Genomic DNA, 21,795 nt, shown 5'->3' with positions numbered 1-21,795 from the left:
GGCTTATTCACATAAACATTGTACCCTTAATATACAACAACACAACTAATAAAATAAGCGAAAATACAAGTGATTACAAGCTCTTAAAAGCTCGATTGAATAAATCGATAAAAAGTAGATTGGAATTTGTTTACTTATCTGACGTAGTCATTAGAGTTTGGTTAAACTACTTTAAGTCGAACAACCTTGCAGCACTGTGCTTGACAATATGGTTTTAAATTCAATCATTGGAAAGCATCATTCAACATTGAAAAGTATTACCTTTAAATGACTTCAGTCGAACGTTTTAACCTGTTGTCAAAACATGGATCATTGAAATGTTCGTTGCAGATAAGTGTCCAAGGATCAGGCTTATTCACTCTTCTGCGGTTGCGATACCATTGTAAATAGCGAGAGTTCTCAGTTGCTTTGTTTGGAAATCTAAAAATTAAAATGAAACTGTAGTAGTTAGTTAGCAACAGTAGTAATAACAATAGTATAATTACTCTTATCTCATTACGGCTAGCTATATCCAGGTACAACAATAAATTATATAGGCACTACAAACATTTTTTTCTAATATAAATATTTAGAAATAACCTAATGATTTGTAGTTCCAAAATATTAATATAAAAAAATTCCAAGTTTAAATAATAAAAAACCTTCGTTCTGAAGGAAGAACATTTCACTTACTAGCTTATAAATTTATCTAATCACCGACAAAATACAGTCAAAATCGTACACTCAGTAGTGACACTGATCGACTCTCACTCACCTAGTGACTATTGTAGTAGAACTAACTAGTGGCAGTACTAACTAGTAGTAGCACAGCTAGTAGTAGTCGTAGACTTTAGCAATAGTAATATAACTAGTAGTAGAAGTGACTCACTTGTCAAATGTCATGCCCTTTCCTTTGAAAGTCCATTCGTGCGGTTTTTGCAGTTCATGGAATAGCAATAGCACTGTGCACCTACACCCTTTCCTCTCTTACATAAATTATTACGAGTAATCTCAGTAGTCTGTTCCTTTGATTTAGCGGTGTATTCGTGATCTTCCATAGCTGCTAAATCTGAAATTAGATTTCTTTCTCACATTGAACACAATTAAATTAACTCAAACGGTAAGTGAAAATGGCATCGGCGGGATTTCCGTACTCACGAATGACCTCTACCATTCCAGGGGTTTTGAGTTCAATGGCTTCTTCCTAGCGACTATTTTTGCGATGACGCCATTCTGCATATTTTGTGACAACCTTGAATAATTTTGTAAAGAAATGTTATGCATTGGCAATGGTGTTAGCTCAAAGCCCAGGCAATGATTTTTAAAAATGTTTTAGAACTCAACTACGTTTAGTATTTATATTAAAAACTAGCCTAGCCGCTAGTTTTTAATTTGATGCAGTAGTTATTCTCCCTTGTGATTAAAAATAGAACTAATTAGTTCACGGAATTTAATAATTCGCGGAATTGACTGTTCGCGAAATCGCAAATTTTATAACCAACGAATATTTTCATCCTGTAGGGTAGGTAAAGTCTACAGTTATAGATAGAGTCTATTGTTATAAGTAGAGTGTATTGTTATAGGTAAATCTAGTTCAGTACTGAAACTAAGTAGTCATGAGAAAACCTTACATGTGCGTTTGTGATTTATAACTTCATAATCATATAGTTATCATAAAACCTTTATTTGAACACCTTTATTTGGTGCTTTATTTTTCAACCCTTCACTTCTATCAATCAATATGCCATAAATCTTTCAATTTATAATTTTATAATAGTAGTCTATCAAATGCTACAAATATATATTCAAGAACAAGTGACATAAGCAAACCATAATTATAAAACATGCAAAACTAAAAATCTAAACTTTTATTTCAAAAATCTTTACATCATTTGCTCGGCCAGTTGCGTTCTGATTGTTGCTTTCATATGTAATCATTTCATTATCTCCTAGCTGTTCAACAGCTTCCACAGTGTCTGCTGACCTGAACTTTTATGCACTGCTGAACTTGTCAATATTAGTGTTCAAACACTTTTTTAGCAGGCAGAACTTTTTACGAGTTTCTATCTTAAAAACCTTTTGCGAAAATAATGAATAATTTTTAACTGGATGTTGCAATCGTGTTTGGAGCAAGTCGTTCAAAGCATCGTAGTTTTTAAAAACTTTTTTGTATACGTCAAAGTATCAAGACCGTGTTAAGCTAATAACTATTAGCCTGATACATATACTAATTGTTTCTGTGGTGTTGCAATAAAAGTTTTTAACGTTATAACGTAAAGACTAGGAGTTGGAAAACATACTTGGATTGGAACAGAAACGACAAACGAAATCATTGTTATTAATATATTTGAGCCATTGTTAGCACATTGCTGTGGACACTTTTTTACTGATCACTTGCTGTTATGGGTTCGTAAAGGTTAAGAATGCCAAATAGTGTCAGTCCAATAGAAGTGGCATTTAAATAGAAGTGGCATTCAATTAAATGATGGCACTCTATTTTTCAACAATTCTTCCATAGTGGCGCTTAAATAGAGGTGGTGTTCAATTAAATGTGGCGTTCAATCACAGGTATTACAACAACAATGTAGTTCTAATTGGATTCAAACATCACTTAGTGTGAACTGGGTTTGAGAAGAATTAGATCAGGCAATATGATCGGTAATATGGAATTATCTTTCTTCATCTTGACGAAAAGACTACCCTGTGAGATTAAGCGTCTAGATATTCTGCTCTCTACATAGTTGTGCTCTCTCACTGGTTTTATTAACTAGTTCTGTAATCATGGGAGTCAGTTAGATCCTTGTTATGTCAACTGCATCATATAGAAAATACAATTTCATGAACATTTTTCTATTAAAAAGGATCAACTATGAAAATTTTAGATGGTGTGAGCCACTTTTAAATTTCCTGAATTTTCTTGCATAGCAAGTTTTCTTGCATTACTAGTTGGCATACCATATTATACCAATTTTTAATATTTAGATATTTAATAATTACATGCTCTTTCTTGAGTAACCAGCTGTTGAAATCTTATTGTAATTTGTAAAGAGATGATGTAACGATTATAGGAACTAAAGGTTACATGTGTATATAATGTCTTTTATTAAATAGATTTGATGACTTCGTGAATTGTGATACTCTCTGTAGGTATCTGGTATCGGCACACTGGGGATGATATTCCTCCTGAGAATTCAGACCGGCTCCCACACAGACTGACTAATGAAGACATCCTGGAGGAGCTGGGGGAGAATTATATAACCCATATGATTGTGAGATATGTGCCTTTTCCTGACCTTAGTCAAGTTGCTCCAAAACTGACTCACCTCACCCTGCGAGGCCATTCAAAGAAATCGTCTCCCCTCAGGTATTTGCAGATATTCATATTTATTATACAACTTATTTATTTATCCGATGCTTGTCTAGTGGACTGACTACAGAATAAATTAATAACACTTTTAACCATGGCTCTGTCTCATTATTAACCAGTTTATAAATGTGTTAACACTCTCATTTTCAGTTCAACAATTCCTTACGACTCCAATTTTCTTGGAATCCATCACAAACTAAAATATGCCTACATAGGTCAAGAATCAAGTTAATTGTACCATTTGCCATTGTTCTATCAGTCTGGATTCTTATATTCATCATATTCTTGTCAAATATGGTGTTCATTAATAGTTTTTATGAGAAGTTCTTGACTGTTGACTTTGATAGGATATATGGTTCAGGTTTTTATTATCAATTATTACAACATTGTTTAGACTATCATAAACAATTGTAGTGGAATTTATTATTGGGAGATTTTTGTCTTCACAATATGTGTGTTAGACTTTTAGTTACAAGATTTTGTGAAAGTTCATTTCATAGTTTTTGAATTTTTAATATAAACTGTATCCATTCCTAAAGTTTACCTCTTTGTATTTAAAATTATTTATTGTTTGTAAATTCTGATCTGAAATGAGTGTGTTAACTATTTATAAAACTTTTAGACTTTTTTGACTCGAGTCATTTTGCTTGTTGAAAATAGAGACGATTCAATTCTTACTGGTAGGATGTGCTGAGTCAATTTGGGTCTACAGTAAGTAGATGATACCAGAGAACTCATTCATTTCATTTGGTAGATGAGTCTTAAAGCTTACTAGAGCAGATGTGTCTCTACGAATAGCAGTCAGGCAAATGCATTTGTAAAGTAGGATTTATCTACCCCTGACAATGTCTCATTGACCCTCGAAGGTTACAGCGAGTGAGGGAAAATGATTTAAAATTGGATTCATGTGTAAAAAGTTATTTTGCATTAAAAGTAACTAAGTTTTCCAAACACTCATATAATTACTGTTTGTTCAACACTTGTATGTTTGTACTTACAGGGACAAGTTAATATAGTTTGTTTAGCTTGAATATATTTTATTTTAATAAATTCAGAGATAATAATTGAAATACTTTTTATTATTAAGGTAGATACTTGTTTTAGTATTAAAACAAATTAAAAATAAATTTTATTGTTAGTTACAGCTGTGTATTCTCCCCTGTTTGATAAAATGCTCACCCTATGCTATGTAGGTTGAAAACACTGACTGAGCTCAAGTCATTGGACTTATCATACAATAACTTCTCCCAAGGTCTACCCTCTTCAATTAGGCAGCTGAGATCAATAGAGTCACTTAGGTTGTCCACCTGTGATCTGAGAGATCTTCCTCCATGGTGAGTCACATTGTATCAAAATTAACTGACAGCTCAAGGTTTCATTGCATTAGCAGCATCAGATAACAAATCACAGATTGGTTTTCAATAATTCGTACAATATTTGTTATTTATTGGTATTTATTGTAGTTTAATAATAATACGCTATATAATTTTATTTTAATTGTTCATTTTGGAAACCAAATTATTTTGCTGTGCTCAGTTTTTTATGTAACCATGTTGTCTCACTTTGAGCTGAGCGATCTTCCTCAGCTAGCTATCTAACTTTTAAGTGCAAGACTTGGGGGTTAAGATTTTATTATTCGCTATTCACTTCAAAGTTATTTAATTTGTTATTACATCTCTATATCATTAACATTACAAACACATTAGCAGTTCATGATTAGTGTGCTCTCCAGTATGGATCATTTTCAGGAGGTCCATCTAACAGTGATATTATCAATTTGTCGTATCTGTGGAGGTTTGAAAAAGATGTAGAGATAAAAATACATGATTCAATACTGAAAGATTACATAAAGTTTCTACCACCGGTTCAGAGTTATTGGTCCCTGAAATATAAGACATAGCATCTGGTAGCTCTCTAGTAGGTGTGGATTATATATAGTCTAACAGAGCATCTGGTAGCTCTTCGGCAGTTGTGGATTATATAGTCTAACAGAGCATCTGGTAGCTCTCTGGTAGTTGTGGATTATATAGTCTAACAGAGCATCTGGTAGCTCTCTGGTAGTTGTGGATTATATAGTCTAACATAGTATCTGGTAGCTCTCTGGTAGTTGTGGATTATATAGTCTAACATAGAATCTGGTAGCTCTTCGGTAGTTGTAGATTATATAGTCTAACAGCGCATTTGGTAGCTCTCTGGTAGTTGTGGATTATATAGTCTAACATAGAATCTGATAGCCCTTTGGTAATTGTGGATTATATAGTCTAACCTAGTGTCTGGTAGATCCCTGCTAGTTATTGATTATATAGTTTAACATAACATCTGGTAGCTTTTTCGTAGTTGTGGGTTATATAGTATGTCATAGTATCTGGTGGCTATGCTCTCTAGTTGTTAGATTGCTCTATAACTAGAGTTGCCCCGATTTTAATATCGGAATCGGTATCAGTGCTGATATGGGTGTTAAGTATCTAAATCGGTATCCGCCGATCTTTTCTTAAAAAATCGGAAACTTCAGATACTTTTTACAGATAAACTATTTAGCAGAAAACAGTATTTTAGCCTGCTACACTAATCAAGAGCATCAGCTGCAAGTTTCCTACTTTTACCTAATGAGTTCCAGGCCTGTCATACAATCTATTTCATGTCTATAGCCTAATAAACATCAACACAGCTGAGGAATCTTTTTGCTTTAGTCAGGACGTAATCACTGAGTGCGGTATTTCTCAATTACATCGATATGATTTATTGCAGCCGATCACGAACAAAAGCACAATGATGGGAAACAAGAATATGGCGTAATATTTCTATGTACTAGCATTATGAAAGTAATTTGAGCAGTCGATGCATAAAGTTATATAACTCTCTTGATACTGATGATATGATGTATCGTTTGCATCGCATAAAATAACCTCAGTAGCCTATCGGTATTTAGCCTGTCCTCCATCATCTGTGGCAAGTGAGTCCTTCTTCAGTACGACTGGCTACATCGATAGCGATGAAAGATAAAGACGTTTCCCTGAGATAATTAAGTCACTAACGGTAATTAAGAGAAACATTTATTGGCTCTAACCTTGTACAGGTGCAGCAGTTCGTTCAGCAGTAGAAGAGAGACTTCATTATCACAGAGAAAGCCGTACCACTAACAGTAATTACCATTATTAATAGCAGATTACAAGATACATGGACTGTTTTGTTCACGGGCTAGCCGGGTCACGAACTCAAGGATTTTCGCCACGCTCATACAAAACAAAAACAACAGGGTAGACACACTTTTCGCGGTCTTCCGCACGAATATTCAGAAATACTAACAGATGTCAATTCTATCGGCCAAACACAACCTACTAATGGATGAGCAACCTATTAATGTATCCGAATACCTCATATAAAATAAGCCAACCAGGTTACATAAAGGTTAATACCCACTTTATCTCTGGAAATATGCCTGCTCGCGGTTTTTGGCCATGATTAACCAGGGTTCATCATACACCAAAATGTCTCTTACGGGTTCTGGAGGTAGTCCGTTATTTAATATTATTGGGTGGGTCCATTGTCCCCGTACCAAAACTTAAACTATTTTTAAGCCAACCAAATTCACGCGTTGAATAAATCATGAGCACGTAAATGAACTACCACTCCACTACTACAACTAGCGCGTAGGTACCGTATTGTATGGCGTTGTGATTAGCTTACATTGTGGCTTCTATTCGGGATAGGGTGTACATATGGACGCCCGAACTTAATAAACAGAACGGGGTCCCTCCGGAACCCGTAATATACATTTTTGTGTATGATGAACCCTGGTTAATCTTGGCCAAAAACCGCGGGCAGGCATATTTCCAGAGATAAAGTGGGTATTAACCTTTATGTAACCTGGTTGGCTTATTTTATATGAGGTATTCGGATACATTAATAGGTTGCTCATCCATTAGTAGGTTGTGTTTGGCCGATAGAATTGACATCTGTTAGTATTTTTGAATATTCGTGCGGAAGACCGCGAAAAGTGTGTCTACCCTGTTGTTTTTGTTTTGTATGAGCCACGGGCTAGCCGGGTCACGAACTCGAGGATTTTCGCCACGCTCATACAAAACAAAAACAACAGGGTAGACACACTTTTCGCGGTCTTCCGCACGAATATTCAGAAATACTAACAGATGTCAATTCTATCGGCCAAACACAACCTACTAATGGATGAGCAACCTATTAATGTATCCGAATACCTCATATAAAATAAGCCAACCAGGTTACATAAAGGTTAATACCAACTTTATCTCTGGAAATACGCCTGCCCGCGGTTTTTGGCCAGGATTAACCAGGGTTCATCATACACCAAAATGTCTCTTACGGGTTCTAGAGGTAGTCCGTTATTTAATATTATCGGGTGGGTCCATTGTTCCCGTACCAAAACTTAAACTATTTTTAAGCCAACCAAATTCACGCGTTGAATAAATCATGAGCACGTAAATGAACTACCACTCCACTACTACAACTAGCGCGTAGGTACCGTATTGTATGGCGTTGTGATTAGCTTACATTGTGGCTTCTATTCGGGACAGGGTGTTTATATGGACGCCCAAACTTAATAAACAGAACGGGGTCCCTCCGGAACCCGTAATAGACATTTTGGTGTATGATGAACCCTGGTTAATCTTGGCCAAAAACCGCGGGCAGGCATATTTCCAGAGATAAAGTGGGTATTAACCTTTATGTAACCTGGTTGGCTTATTTTATATGAGGTATTCGGTTACATTAATAGGTTGCTCATCCATTAGTAGGTTGTGTTTGGCCGATAGAATTGACATATGTTAGTATTTTTGAATATTCGTGCGGAAGACCGCGAAAAGTGTGTCTACCCTGTTGTTTTTGTTTTGTATGAGCGTGGCGAAAATCCTTGAGTTCGTGACCCGGCTAGCCCGTGGTATGAGCGTGGCGAAAATCCTTGAGTTCGTGACCCGGCTGGCCCGTGGTTTTGTTACTAGATGCACGGTATGTCATAATGTCAGTATGTGACTATATATACATGTATATCTTTTTTCCATGAATAAAAACAAATACATCAATATTTATATTTTCTTTGCATTATGTTTGCATTATAAAATTAACAAATATCTATGCAACACACAAGATCTGAATCGGTATCTGAATCGAATTATTTTGCAATAAGAATCGGTGTATCGGATTGGTATCTGAATTGGCTGGTGAAATTAGAATCGCGGCATCTCTATCTATAACTTGGCCATAATATGTATATGGTTGCCACCTGCTCTTTGATGAGTTTTCTGGGTGGTCTAGTCATAGCTTCAGGTGGTGACTCATACATTACATGTCAAATATTTTATGTTTAAAACTGTTAACTGTCTTGTTGTAGCCTTTTGATTTGTTATACTTTGACACAAACAGCTCGTCTCGGTGGGCAGCATTTTTATTGTCAGTACTGGACAAAAATGATTAGCAATAAATGATTGCGATTCCCTGTTTAAGTAGTGAATGAAAAGTTCTCTCCACTTGAGAGAATATAACCCCTAGATAGATGGCTGCAACTGCAGAGATTGACAGCAAAATCACTGTGTTTGTACATGTACCTGTAATTGGTGGAAAACATGTTTATACAGTGCATCATCAGGAGATGATTTTAATCTGTTCCAAAGTTTGCATTGTATCATTGAAAAATCATATGTAGGAGTACAGAAACCAAAGTAATTCGATAATGCAAACGTCCCCTGATAAAAATCGTTAAATTTTATACAACTGCTGTAGATAATAAACACTAGTAACAAAATAGTTACTTAGTAGCTAGTTAGTAGCTTGGTAGCTAGATTAGTTACTTAGTAGCTATAGTTACCTACAGTAACTTTAGTATATTTAGTGTGTGTGATGTTTCTCAATAATTTGAAGTTTATAATGTGGTTGTTTCAAAGGTTTGAAATGCTGAGTCCTTTCAGTGTTTGAATAACAGTAATAGTTTATTTTTAACTTGAGATCAGACTGATGAGTACATAATGTGATTTCATTTATATAGCAGTTTGCTAGCTTTATAGCTAGAAAAAGCATTAGTATCAAAAAGCTTTAATGAATGATAAAAACATAGCATTTAGCTTTTCAATAATAGAATAATTGATTTCTTAGCTTTCAAGTATCCCGACAAGGTAATGGTCTAGTTGCTTCCTGTCTGTTGTGCTGTTGTGTCGATGGTGCATGGCTTTTTTCTGGGTGAAAACGTTGATCAGTCTTGGCTGCTTTCCATAAACGGTTTCCTTGGCAACTCTTGGTTGCTTCTTTTATCTCCTGAGCTATTTGAATGGCTTTAATATAATGACTTAGAATCCCATCCTTGTCGCCAATAAACTTCTGTTTCTCAATAACTTGAAGTTTATAATGTGGTAATTTCAAAGGTTTAATATACTGAGTCATTCCAGTGTTTGAATAATAAATAGTAGTTTAATTGTAATTTGAGATCAGACCTAATACAGACATTTTGCTTGGTCAGAAGCTGTTGAGATACTTGAGAGCAAAGAAATCATTTATTCCATCATTGAAAAGCTAAATGCTATATATTTATCCTTTACTAAAGCTTTTTCATACACATGCTTTTTATAGCTATAAAGCTAACAAATTGCTATATAAATGAAATCACATTCTTTACTCATCAGTCTGATGTCAAGTTACAGATAAACTACTACTGTTATTCAGGCGCTGGAAAGACTCAGTATTTGAAAATGTTGAAATAACCATATTATAAACTTCAAGTTATTAGTAAACATAACAGTGTATTTATTATTGATGTTTGCTCACCTTCAGCCATGATGATGTGAAGTAGTGTGATTAAACCATATAATCCAGGATATAATAAATGTAGTATATTATTGTGGCGCCATTCCTCTGTGCGCGTGTGTGAAAGAAGGGATGTAGTTACGTATAATATTTCTGATTGGTTAATATCCGTTGAGTATAATTGGTTAGTATAAATGTTGTTATCCAACCAGGACAATTGTCTTCATAGAATATGTAGTCGCTATGATGATAATATTGTGGAGTAAATATATACATATGTACAGGAGAGGGTAATTTCCATTGTATATTAACAGCCCCCTCGATGAGGATTAGGTCTAAGATTGACCCGAAGCGAGTTGTCGGTAGTGGTTTTGTAAGGATATCTGCTACATTATCGGTTGTAGATACATGCTAAAATCCGACTTCGGTGAGCTGCCTGACAAATTGATATTGTATGTCCATATGTTTAGATTTTTGGTGTTGCTTTGGTCATAGCGATCGCGCTAAGATTTTCGCAAAATACGGTAGTTTGTTCATTAGTGTCAGTATCAAGCGATTTGAAGAGTTTTCGCAGATAGAGAGCCTATTTTGTAGACTCGGTTATCGCCATAAGCTCAGCTTCTGTTGACGATAACGCTACTGTCTGTTGTTTACGACTATTCCAGCTGATGGGCGAGTTGCCGTACAAGAAGATATAGCCTGTGGTTGATTTTCGATTTTCCTGATCACCTCCCCACTCCGAATCACTGAAGCCGTGTAGAGGTCAGTTGACGGTTTGAAGTGCAGGGTGTAATTGTTAGTTTTCTTGATATAACGTAGTACTCATTTAGCTGCGATGATGTGTTTGTCAGATGGGCAGTCAAGGAACTGAGAGTTTGGACATTATCCAACTTATATCTGGCTGCGTTCCCATAGCTAGGTATAGGAGACTTCCAACTAGTTGTTGGTATGGATAGTGGGTGGTTTTATTGTTCTTGGAACTCTTGGTGAGTTGTGTTCCGGGATCCGCTGGCGTGTTGACTGTGTTGCAGTCCTCCATCTTATATCGTGCTAGTATAGATTTGATGTATCGCTTCTGATTCATTGTGTAGGAATCATCAGATTTCCGTTCGAAATCGATCCCAAAAAACCATGCCAATGGTCCTCGGTCGTCCATTCTACACTAAATTGGTCTTCTAGAGTCTGTTTGACCACACTGATTTTGGAGTCGTCTGATCCTGCAATGATAATATCATCAACCCGAAACAGTATAATGGTAATGTGACTACCTTCGTGTTTTGTGTATATGCATGGATCTACTTCATTACATACGAAGTCCAAAGATTTTAAGTAGTTTGTGAGAGTAATATGCCAGTTACACCCTGACTGTTTAAGACCGCACAGCGATCGTTTGAGATGACACGTGAGTCATTCTCCCTTGTCGTTTGTCTGAATAAAACCCGGTGGTTGTTTGACGTATATGTCCTTATCTATTGGAGCGTTTAAATAAGCACCTTTTACATCCATTTGGTGAAGGAGTAATTTATTGTTTGCAGCATACTGTAGTACAGTTCGGATAGATGTAAAACGAGTTGTAGGCGAGTACGTTTCGTCGTAGTTCGCGCAAAAGATCTGTGAAGAGCCTCGAGCTACATATCTGGCTTTGAATTGAACTTCGCCCTCTGTCTTCCCTTGTTTCAGCGTGTACACACACCCACTTGCCTTTCGTTTCTGATCGGTCTGCAGGTAGTGATATGAGTTCATACATGTCGTTCTCTACGAGAGAGTCTACTTCAACTTGCATAGCCTTCGTCCAGTGTGTAGCTTCTGGAGAGTCGATGGCCTGTTCGTACGTCCATGGTATAAGTATGGAGTCTGAAGTGGTGATTTTGTAGCATACGTAGTCAATCAGGTATGAAGGTTTACGTGTAGCGCGTTTCTCGCCTTGTGGTGGCGGTATAGGGTTTGCTGGATCGACAGCGGGTATTGTTGGTTCGACGGCATCCGGTGTGATATGTATGTGATTATCAGTTTGGTCAGTTTGGTCGTCTGACGAGTTAGTGTTGTTGTTCGGTGGGGCTACATTTGATCGAGTCAACGTGATTCTGAAATTACGCGAAGTAATGATGTTACCCATGATTTTGTTAAGTACATAATGTCTTTGACTACGCTGGTTTACCCCGAGGTAGATGCCGGGTTCACTACGTGAATCTAATTTACTACCTGGTGTGAATTCCTTGTATATAGTGCACGGCGAGCCGAACTGGTGTTACTTAAGTTCGGGTTAGTGTCCGGTGAATAGTTCATAAGCAGTCTTACCGGTTCGTTGCTGATATGCTCGGTTACAAAGGTGTGACGCAGGATTGACACTATATCTGCAGTGAGTTTTGAAATGTTAGCATCTAGCAATCATACATCTAGCCATGACGAGGATTGATTGCCAGTTTCGTTCCGATTTCCCATTTTGGTATGCCGAGTACGGAGCTGTAGTTGTGTGTTTAATACTGATTTCGCGTAAAACGGTTTGGAAAAGGTTTCCCATATATTCACTACCATTATCCGAATGTATTTCTTTTACAGTTCCAATCAGAGCAAAATCTGCAACAAACTGTTCCAGAGCAGTATATGCAGTTTCCTTTGAACGTAGATGATAGGTGAATAACATACTAGAATACTCGTCAGCAAAATCCATCAGGTATACATGACCTGAACTCGAGGCGGGTTTAATAGGGCCGCACAAGTCAGAATGAACATGTTCTAGCGGCGCGGTAGCTTTGTGTATGTATTTGTCCTGTGATTTTGGTGTACGAGTTTGTTTGTTCACATCACAAGTTGTACAAGTTAGTGATTGAGAGCTTTCGGGCACTATTTTCATGCCTTCAGCTACGTTAGGTAGTAATAACAAGTCTCTGTAGTTATGATGACCAAGCAGTTCGTGCCATTCTTCAAGAGTCTTAGTGGTATACGCTTGATCCTGGGTGTAAGTCGGTAGGTAGTACAGATTGTTACGATAAGTTAGGTTGAAATGAGTATTGTCGGCTTGCAAGTATGCTTGTTTATGACCAAAATACACGGACACATTACCATGCTTAGTAGCAGCAGCGACAAAGAATAGTGTATGAGGAAATGATGGTACTAAAAGAGCGTTTTCTAGTTTGACCACGTGGTAATTTCCACTTGAGTCCTGTATAGTAATAGTGGCATCACCTCGCGCGATTGCCAGTTTGTTCGGGGTAGTACTGTCGGCTAGTTCTAAGGTATGTGTGTCAGCGTTGAATGTTTTATCGTATGATATAAACAGCTTTTCGTCATTTACCATGTGGCTGGTAGCACCACAGTCGACTACTATGTCTAAGCATGAGTTGGCTACTTTATGAGCGATAGAGTTACTGCAATCATTAACGTTGAAAGTATAATCACAATTTGTAGTAATGTGACCTGTGTACACACTGGCAGTTGATTTAGTATCACCACGCTTCTTTGAGAAACAGACACTTTCTATGTGGCCGTCCCGTTAACAAAATGTACAATTTAGTTAGGGTTTACTGCGACAGTCCTTCGTAGCGTGGTTTGATTTTCCACATGCATTACATTGAGTGCCAGTAGCGCTGCTCTTGTCTCGAGATTGTGCGTAGTTAGTCTTACCTGTGTGTTTGGTAGACCTCTCTCCCCAGGTGTTGAGAGCAGTGTCCGCTGTTTCGTTACGTGCTGCATCAATGTCCGCCTGTGCCCTTAGGTCAGCTTTAAATTGTGTGAGTGTTTTCTCCTTATCCTGCTGCGTGTGTACTGTGATAAACGAGTTGTATGACGGAGTTAGTCCTTTTAGTAACATCGCAATGATTAGATTGTCCGATAATTGTGCATCGGCTGCGCCTAGCCCTGTGCTCGCCCTTTGCGCTCTAAGTATATAGTTAGTTACATCCTCACTATCTGTCATAGTGAGCGTGGTTAGCTCCCTGTATAGCTGGAGAATTCTTGGCTTCTCTGTGCTTTGGTAATGAGTTTGTAGTATCTTAAGAGCCTTGTTGCCGCTGTCTTCTGCATCATTTATGATGAGTTCCAGTGATTTTTCATCTAAGATCTGAGTCAGCTTGGCATAAGCCCTGCGATCTGATGATTTGTCTGGATCAGTTGCAGCTATAATAGCTCCATAAATCTTAGCGCTTTTGTCTAGAGTATATAAATAATTCAGGAATCTTGTCTCCCAAAGTTTATATGTTTCCTGCTTTCCATTGAAGAATAGCTTTTTCCTGGGCCCATAACCTATTAGTAGTTACGTATAATATTTCTGATTGGTTAATATCCGTTGACTATAATTGGTTAGTATAAATGTTGTTATCCAACCAGGACGATTGTCTTCATAGAGTATGTAGTCGCTATGATGATAACATTGCGGAGTAAATATATATATGTACAGGATAGGGTAATTCCCATTGTATATTAACATTTATTGGTTATGATTCGCAGTAAAATGTAACATTGCAATGCGCAGGACGTACCTTAGACTCACAGGTGTCAAGCTCACATTCGGCCCGCCTTGTATTCTTATCTGGCCTGCAAAATCATTTTACATTATTGCTATCCATGGCCCATTGATATGAAGCGCTGACAGGCCCGTATTCCCTGGAGCGGCTGGACGGCTGAGCCACCCCAACTTTTCAACGATTTTCGGCAGTCAAGTACTAAAAATTGCAGTCTAAGCGCATTCACTTGGAATTTCTAACAATTAGCAACTAACGCTACAGCGCTAGTTGCTAGTAAATTAGTTCATTGCTCGCTTCATCGATCTCGCTTCATCGCTCTTAGCTCATCGCTCCGCTTCATCGCTAATCTATCGCAACTAGCAATAGATTAGCTCACTAAGTTAGTATTAGTTTTGCCTGCCACTAAGGCACTGAGTGAGTGATCCTTTTCTGCATTGAAGCAAATCAAAACATTAAAGGTGTAAACACACTAGGCGATTTTATCGCGAGCGTCATGAGGAGGGCGGAGATATCGCTAGCGTGTGCATAAACACACTTGAGCGATTCACTAGCAAGCGATATAATGGGCACGCCCACAAACTGCCAATAAAATTCCGTATCATTAGTTTCTTCGGAGTTGTTAATAAATTTAGGTCAGTCAATATGGCGCCGTCTAGGCGACAACGTAAACAACTTACGCATTTGTTATTAAACCTATCTCACTTTCACGGATTGTACACTGCCTACACTACAAGGAGACATAAGAAAAACGATTATTGCATTTTTAACTGTAATATTTTTCACTATTTTTATACATATTTTATTTTGTAGTTGTTTTTTTTATATTTAGGCCTAATGTATTAAATATTTACCATTCTCAAGATGGTCAACCTGTGCAACGATTGATTCTAAATGTTGGTTTTCAACTTGGATTTTTTGTAATTTTTGTTTGTTATGGTGCACATGACTGGGAGTGCTATTATTAACTTTATGAACAATTCAGTGCTCGTTCTGAAGATGTTTCAATATTAACAAAATAGCAAATTGTCGCTGCTGTACGTTGGTGAACATCGATAAGAAATAATTACCTGCCATAAAATTGCATTCTGGTAAAATCTAACCAATCGAAATGCATCTCGCTAGCGATAAAGTTGTGCAGAGAAAGTCTAGCGTTATCGCTCTGGATGAGCACGCTGGGTGAATTCTAGCGCAGATTAGCGCCACGCAGCGCGATATCGCTCTAAATATCACCTAGTGTGTTTATACCTTAAGGAGCACCATGAGGCAGGCTGTTTAATTAGTCTTCTAATAATACCTATATATAGATGTTGAAATAGATACAGAATCAGTTGTGAAATATTTCTGCCATGGACACATTGACAGAACAAGAGCTATTGCAATAAAGAAGTGATAGCTCTTGTTCTGTCAATGTCCCTTACAGAAATCTGTTGTGTCATGAGTTTTATATCGTTCGTTGAATAAAGAAAATTTTTTGTCTACCATTAACCATAAACAATATATTTATGTAGATTTTGATGCTTTTGATTTTGATGCATAAAATTTATGCATACTTTGAGGGTTGTTGATGCTTAAAAGGTCTATAGCAGTTAGCCTGATGAGTGCTGCTGCCTATTCTGAGAATCTCCACAACACAGGACATTCCGCTGAATGTAAATGAATTTGTTGTTTTGGTCAGATCATATATTCTGATCAAAGTCATAAGAGCAAAGAAAACTGAATGATTTAAACTGTTATTGCTGAACACATAGATACTGTATATATACCTAGATTGGCCAATAATAGCTATTCCCATCAGTTGCCTTGTCAGACATAAATAGCACGACGTAACGTCACTGTATTGTACCTCACGCTTGACTGCACTGCTGTTTACAATGAATCTAATGGGAAGAAGGTAACAAAATTACATTTAATTTCACATAAAAACCTTCTTGGATACATAATCCAGTAAACTAAAGCAATTCTGTGATAATATCTGATAACCACCATAGATTAAAACTATAAAAGCTATGAATTGTTGCACACAAATCATGAGCCATCAGGGCTTTATTTGCAACCCTCTCCTATCCCCATTCTCTCTTTTCCCCTTCTCCAAAGAAGAAGTGAGAAAGGAAAAAGAGAGAAGGGGGAAAGGTGAGGGGGGCAAATAGCCAACCCACCCAAAGAGCCAGACCCTGGCTAGGTAAAAGACTAATATCATGTTGAACTAAACATTACTAAGTACAGTAATACTTCAACTTACGAGTGCTCCAACGTACGAGAAACTTGAGATACGAGCTAGCTTTTAAGCAAGTTTCAGTACTAACATACGAGCCATATTTGAGATACAAGCACGTGAGTCAGTTGCCAAGTATGCCGAAGGTGTTTTATGAGAACAGCATCACTGTATTTTTCAACTACTCAGATTTATACTTTGGTAGAATTACACTGTATGTGAAATAAAAGTACTCTGCGTTGACTGAAAGTTTGCCAGTAAAATGAAAGATGATGCAAAGAAAAAGCAAATGATAACAGTTGATATTAAACAGAAAATTATTGAAAAATATACGAAATGTGTATGCGTGATTGAGCTAGCTTAGCAATATGACAGAAATACATCCACAATTATCAAACAGAAGGATTATATTCAGGGCATTTAGTTCGCAAAAGGACTAACCATAGTTTTTAAACGGCGTAGCGATCTTCACGACCGCTGATGGAGAGACTGCTCAGGCATTTACTTGGATAAAAGATAAACAATTGTCCGGTGACGACGTAACTGAAACGATGCTACGTGAAAAGGCCGGTGCTATCTACCATAACTATAAAAATAGACATTCGGACAAGTTGGCTAGTGGTTGTGCATTAATCCTTTGTGACGACACATGTGTTCGTCCTAATCGCATCATGTTGAAAAGGCGACAAAGGCGAACGTATTTAGATAGATTTATTTTAAGACAGCTGGCTAGTCGTCAAAGCGAAACAAAGGAAAAGTTAGCTAACCAGCAAGAAACTTTAAACTACGAACGCCGAAGAAATTTTAATTACGTCAAGTTAAAAATGAAAGTTTGCTTTTAGGTTTGCTTTTAGGTTTGCTTCTGAGTTTGTCTTTTAAGATATTGATAAAATTCAAATTTATCAAAGACAACTGTTGTAATGAAGGATAACTTATATCTCCCTCCCTCGCAAATGCTAGCATTAGCTGCTATTGTATGTATTTAATTTTACATTTTAAATAATCACATTTTTTGTATTATTTTTTAATTGTTGCTTTTTGAAAGCATGTGGTAAATTATGACAATAACCAACATGTTCTTTCTGTTACAATATCTTGTTTTGAGTGTTTTATTTGCATTTTTAGAGTATGGAAACCAAGCAATATATATTTAATTGTTCGATATATAAATAAATTGCACCAACATGCGAGTATATTAACATACGAGCTCAGTCTCGGAACGCATTAAGCTCGTAAGTTGAAGTATGACTGTGTAAGTTTTTAGCTTTTAAGAGCTTGTAATCACCTTCTCATATATTTCACACCTACAACACAACAGAGTAAGGCATGGTGAATCTTATGATACCAAATAACTGCAATGTGAATTTTGTTGCAAGTCAACCTTCAACTTGCTTTTGCATATTGTACAAATAACTTGGTATTGTCCTTTCGTGACTGGCTTCTTAGTGGTGGCAATTAGTGCTAGCCTGGCAAAGTTTTTCACCAATCCAGCACTACTAAGCAACACTCTTGTCGCTTTCTCGCTGTGGTTGCAAACCTCAATCACCACAGGCGAAGACAAAGTCAAGCCACCCTGATTCTTAACTGTGATTAGGGAATTCGTTGCTTGGTTTACATCAACGTTGGTAACATCCACGATGCTAGTGATACAATCATTACACTTCAGCTTTGGTGACCTAGCCAGCTACATAGCCAGCTGTAAAATAATCATTCTGTCTCATTTTTGACCTAAGACATACTTGCATACTCATCGTATTTAGTCATGTTTAGTTCAGCATATTAGTCTATTTACCTAGCCAAGGTCTGGCTCTTTGAGTGAGTGGGCTATTTCCCCTCTCCTCTCCATTCCCCTTCTCTCTTTTCCCCTTTTCACTTATTCTTTGGAGAAGGGGAAAAAAGAGAATGGGGATAAGAGAGGTTGCAAATAAAGCCATGATGGCTCATGATTTGTGTGCAACAATTCATAGCTTTTATAGTTTTAATCTATAGTGGTTATCAGAAATTATCACAGAATTGCTTTAGTTTACTGGATTATGTATACAAGAAGGTTTTTATGTGAAAATAAATGTAATTTTGTTACCTTCTTCCCATTAGATTCATCGTGAACAACAGTGCAGTCAAGTGTGAGGTACAATATGGTGACGTTACGTCGTGCTATTTATGTCTGACAGGCTTTTTCCCTATTGGCCAATCTAGGTATATATATCTATGGCTGAACAGCACACATTTTATGTATATTTCCATGTTTTTTAGCGTGTTCATATTTCTAACCTGTATAATTTTGATAGGAGATATTTTTAAGGAGAGTCAAATCTTTTTGGGATATTTAAGTTTATTTTTTATATACATTGACATAGGAGCAAAGCAATTTGAATTTTTTTAACAAGATATTTTTAGGAAGAGCAAAAAATAAATAGAAGTCGTTTAAAGGTTGACTTGCAACCAATTTCACATTACAGTTATTTGGTATCAAAAAATTCACCTTGTCTTAGTCTGCTGTATCGTAGGTCCAAAATATCTGAAAATGTGGTTACAAATGCTCAGAAGCTCTTAAAAAGCTGAAAAACGATCATCTGATTGCTGCCATCATGAAAACGGCCATAGGTTGGAATCCCTCTCAAAACGACTCAAATGTGATGTAGTTGAACACAATGTGTTTCTGTTTACACGTTAATGCAACCTCATTCGTCGAAATACTTTCACAAATAAACTTCACGTCTTCAATGAAACCATGCTTATTGTCCTTATGCGTCTATTTCATTATCATTGTAATGCTGTCACTTTGAGCCCAGATATCTCAAAACCTAGCCTAAAAATCAGTTTAATTTTTTAACCTTAGCTGAAGGGAGTGCATATCATCCTCTGATAAACATGAGGAGCCTGTTGGTCAACTGTGATAGTCGACAAATGCTGCAGAACTTGTTCACACCATAGGGGAAGGCAGGGCAAGTTGGGCCAAAAATCGCATGTTGTCCTATTATGGAAAACTGACAAGCTCTATGTTCTCAAGACTTTTTGTAGCAATATTTTGATGTGTGTTCTATACCAACAGAAAGCCACATTGATGTACCTCCAGTCACAATCAAAATATTTCTGTCTCAAAATGTCTTGTCTTCTGGCACAACTTACCCCACCAATGAGGCAGGTTGGGCCAGTGACTGAGGCAAGTTGGGCCAACATAAAACAGTGTAAAAAATTGTGTATTTTCTGTAGCATATTAATTTATTGTATAACCATTAATTACCATGATATACAGTACTATTACAATATGTACGATGACAATTATATAAATTAAAAGTGTAGAGGCCTTATTATGGAAATGCACTAATTAATATGAATGTGTTGCGGAAAGGTAATTTTCATTTAACTGAATTCTATATGAATATTATGAAGTTGAAAATCGTTTGAGAAATAACAGTTTTATAAAGACTACCTTAATACAAGTTTCTAGATGTGAATATCCTCAACCAATAGTGACAATGTCATGAAATTAGCGCAATTCCAGCGAACTGTTTTCCAAAGCCAACTTTTCACCGAAGCCGATACTTCCTAGCGTTCTGGCAGTGGTGCCAGTAGACACCGGTGCTCCCAATACTTTTACAATTTGACTTGGCTCAACAATAGATATGTAATCCTTCTCAGGTTTAACTTAGGCCCCTTGAGGGTTGCGCTTGTAAAACTCAACAACAACTGTAAAGGATTTTAAACTTTTTCAAACAACTGTAACTTTCAAACTTCATATCATAAGGAAAAGGTTTTGTCCAGGACAACCAAATTAAAAATTTCAAACCATGTTAAATTAAAATTTCATCACTTTTAGCGACGTGTAAGAAGGTTGTTTGAAAACCGAGTTGTTGTAAATCCGAAGCATTTTATCCCTTTAAAATAAAACTATGTATATTATGTAATCCATCCCAAAGCAAGAAAACAACTTCGGTATAGTTTTTTTTCAACATTTTACACCATAAGCTGTACTGTATACTGGATACTCTAAATCAGACATGTCCAAATTCCGGACCTCGGGCAATTTTCATGCGGCCTGCATCCTCTGTCATAAAATCAATAACGTCTCGCCCGCCTGTAGAATTAACCCTTTGAACCCTAGCAGCCGATTTTCCAGCATTGCGAAGGGTGTGTCAAAATCCGTAAAGCCGGAATTCAGGCATTCACATGGCTTTGTTTACAAAAGCAGTTTCTAAGTAACAGCGTAAACCAATCAGATTAATTCTTGCACAGGATGTTTGACCAAAAGTGCCTCATCCATTTGTAACCGTTTTCAAATATCTTTACTGCCTTCGATTTAGTAACAAATTTTATTAGAGCGGTATCGTGAAAAAATTAATTTGACTCATTTGTTGGTAGGTCATAAATGTGTGATGCAAATAAAAAATTTTATGATACTAACTATAATTTTCCAATATATTTTGGGTCATGCAATGATGATAAACATGTGCTCAATGGATATGATGCTACTGTAAATGTTTTTTCGAGTTTTTTAAAATCTTACGAGCTTTTATAGTTTTAGCCCGAACAATGGTGACGCACTGTTCTTTTCTGTTTGATGGCATTTTCTGTGAGTTGCTCGATCTTTTTACTAATGTTTTACCAAATATCATTGTATTATGAGCATGCTTAGTTATAATTAATAAAAGTTTTAAAACTTCGGGTTGTTGGACAGATTGCTTAGGTTTACTGACACGAACTGACAAAAATGACCAGGGTTCAAAAGGTTAATGAATTGGACAGAAGTGCTGTTACCTGGTGTTAAACATTTAAAATCCAATCATTTTTATAGTTACTGTCCGAGATTAAATGAGCCCTGCACTTGTTTGATATGCCTAATACTTGTTCATTTTTCTGTAATTGTGTTTAAAAATTCTATAAATATTAAACTGCCATGATGAGATATTTTTGTGTGTTTCAAATGTAATTTGTACCTAAGAGTACAATTACTTCTGGTCAACTGTTACACAAACTTTAGTGTTAAAAAAGTGAAGTTAAGTGATTAT

The sequence above is a fragment of the Watersipora subatra genome, chromosome 10 (genome assembly GCF_963576615.1).
Source record: "Watersipora subatra chromosome 10, tzWatSuba1.1, whole genome shotgun sequence".
Lineage (NCBI taxonomy): Eukaryota > Metazoa > Bryozoa > Gymnolaemata > Cheilostomatida > Watersiporidae > Watersipora > Watersipora subatra.
This window is presented reverse-complemented; position numbering follows the sequence as displayed.